We start from the raw sequence: 2,386 nt of genomic DNA, 5'->3' as shown, positions 1-2,386 counted from the left end.
TGACGGTGACAGGACTGTTGTGGTTGGGTGGACGCCCTAGCAGTGACGGTGACAGGACTGTTGTGGTTGGGTGGACGCCCTAGCAGTGATGGTGACAGGACTGTTGTGGTTGGGTGGACGCCCTAGCAGTGATGGTGACAGGACTGTTGTGGTTGGGTGGACGCCCTAGCAGTGACGGTGACAGGACTGTTGTGGTTGGGTGGACGCCCTAGCAGTGACGGTGACATGACTGTTGTGGCTGGTTGGACGCCCCTAGCAGTGACGGTGACAGGACTGTTGTGGTTGGGTGGACGCCCTAGCAGTGACGGTGACAGGACTGTTGTGGTTGGGTGGACGCCCTAGCAGTGACGGTGACAGGACTGTTGTGGTTGGGTGGACGCCCTAGCAGTGATGGTGACAGGACTGTTGTGGTTGGGTGGACGCCCTAGCAGTGATGGTGACAGGACTGTTGTGGTTGGGTGGACACCCTAGCACTGATGGTGACAGGACTGTTGTGGTTGGGTGGACGCCCTAGCAGTGACGGTGACAGGACTGTTGTGGTTGGGTGGACGCCCTAGCAGTGACGGTGACAGGACTGTTGTGGCTGGGTGGACGCCCTAGCAGTGATGGTGACAGGACTGTTGTGGTTGGGTGGACGCCCTAGCAGTGACGGTGACAGGACTGTTGTGGTTGGGTGGACGCCCTAGCAGTGACGGTGACAGGACTGTTGTGGTTGGGTGGACGCCTAGCAGTGACGGTGACAGGACTGTTGTGGTTGGGTGGACGCCCTAGCAGTGACGGTGACAGGACTGTTGTGGTTGGGTGGACGCCCTAGCAGTGACGGTGACAGGACTGTTGTGGTTGGGTGGACGCCCTAGCAGTGACGGTGACAGGACTGTTGTGGTTGGGTGGACGCCCTAGCAGTGACGGTGACAGGACTGTTGTGGCTGGGTGGACGCCCTAGCAGTGACGGTGACAGGACTGTTGTGGTTTCTACACCCAGTCTACCATGAGTCAGATACAACACAAAGTAGAGTGGAGGAGAGGAAAGAAGAGGAGGGCAGAGAAGAGGCCAGGTCAGGCAGGTGTGAGTGACAAGCAGCCACACTCGATGATGTGCAGCACTGTGTACGCCTTAATAACAGTAGAAACAGAACCAGACTGGTGTACAGATGGATCCCAAATACATCCCTAAGCTACAGACAGAGAACTAAAAGACCGAACACAAGTAGGCCTCACTAATCCTCTTTCCTCTTCTAGAACACGCCTTCTAGAACACGTTCCACTCGGCACCTGAGAACACCTGACAGGGCAGGGGGCAACCTCTCTCCTCTTGTAGGAGTTGGAATCAATATTCATGTCCTGCCCTTCAACTAAACAGCATTCCTGTGACTCCACTATTGGCCCAAATTTTTGTTTTTTTATGTGCTGCCTTCTGTTTAGAAATAAGTGAACATTTAGACTGAGCATAGCCTTTCTGAACGTGCTGTCCTCTATGAAGGCTAATCGTCTCAGTCCATCAGTATGGCTGTGCTCCACGGACCTCCAGGCTAACTCCCTTCTCCCTGGTCTCCCCCCTCTCCTCCCCAGGGTTTGCCTTTCCAGACTGGGCCTACAAACCTGAGTCGAGCCCCGGCTCGCGACAGATCCAGCTGTGGCACTTCATCCTGGAGCTGCTGAGGAAGGAGGAGTACCATGATGTCATCGCCTGGCAGGGGGACTATGGAGAGTTTGTCATCAAGGACCCTGACGAAGTGGCCCGGTTATGGGGGCCCGCAAGTGCAAACCCCAGATGAACTACGACAAGCTGAGCAGGGCACTCCGGTAAGGAAACTCAATGATACCAAGCGTGTCCTGCTCCATGTGCTGTTTACACACAGATCCTAATGCACATGGCTGTCTTATGGCAGTGATCCAGGCCCCAATTCCTCTCCAAGCTCGGGCTTCGGCCCCAGATATAGGTTTATTGTTACGTTGTGCACGGTCAACATTTCATCAACTCAGTCTGCTTGACATGACCATGTCTCTCACACCTGCCTAAGCTGGTTGTTATGACTATGGCACCAGCTAGCCCCTAAAGCACTGTATACTGTAGGCCTATCGTATTGGCACTGACCCTATCTCCAAATACACTGTATACTGTAGGCCTATCGTATTGGCACTGACCCTATCTCCAAATACACTGTATACTGTAGGCCTATCGTATTGGCACTGATCCTATCTCCTAATACACTGTATACTGTAGGCCTATTGTATTGGCACTGACCCTATCTCCAAATACACTGTATACTGTAGGCCTATCGTATTGGCACTGACCCTATCTCCAAATACACTGTATACTGTAGGCCTATCGTATTGGCACTGACCCTATCTCCTAATACACTGTATACTGTAGGCCTATCGTATT

At 53.4% G+C, this 2,386-nt stretch overlaps 1 pseudogene; it reads left to right on the top strand.

The window, feature by feature from the left end:
• Positions 1-988: 988 nt before the first annotated feature.
• LOC121843712 lies at positions 989-2,084 on the top strand (annotated as a pseudogene).
• Positions 2,085-2,386: the final 302 nt, after the last annotated feature.

This window comes from Oncorhynchus tshawytscha, unplaced genomic scaffold (assembly GCF_018296145.1).
Source record: "Oncorhynchus tshawytscha isolate Ot180627B unplaced genomic scaffold, Otsh_v2.0 Un_contig_3992_pilon_pilon, whole genome shotgun sequence".
Taxonomy (NCBI): Eukaryota; Metazoa; Chordata; class Actinopteri; order Salmoniformes; family Salmonidae; genus Oncorhynchus; species Oncorhynchus tshawytscha.
Note: the sequence above shows the minus strand (reverse complement) of the source record. Positions and strands in the feature narration are given on the sequence as shown.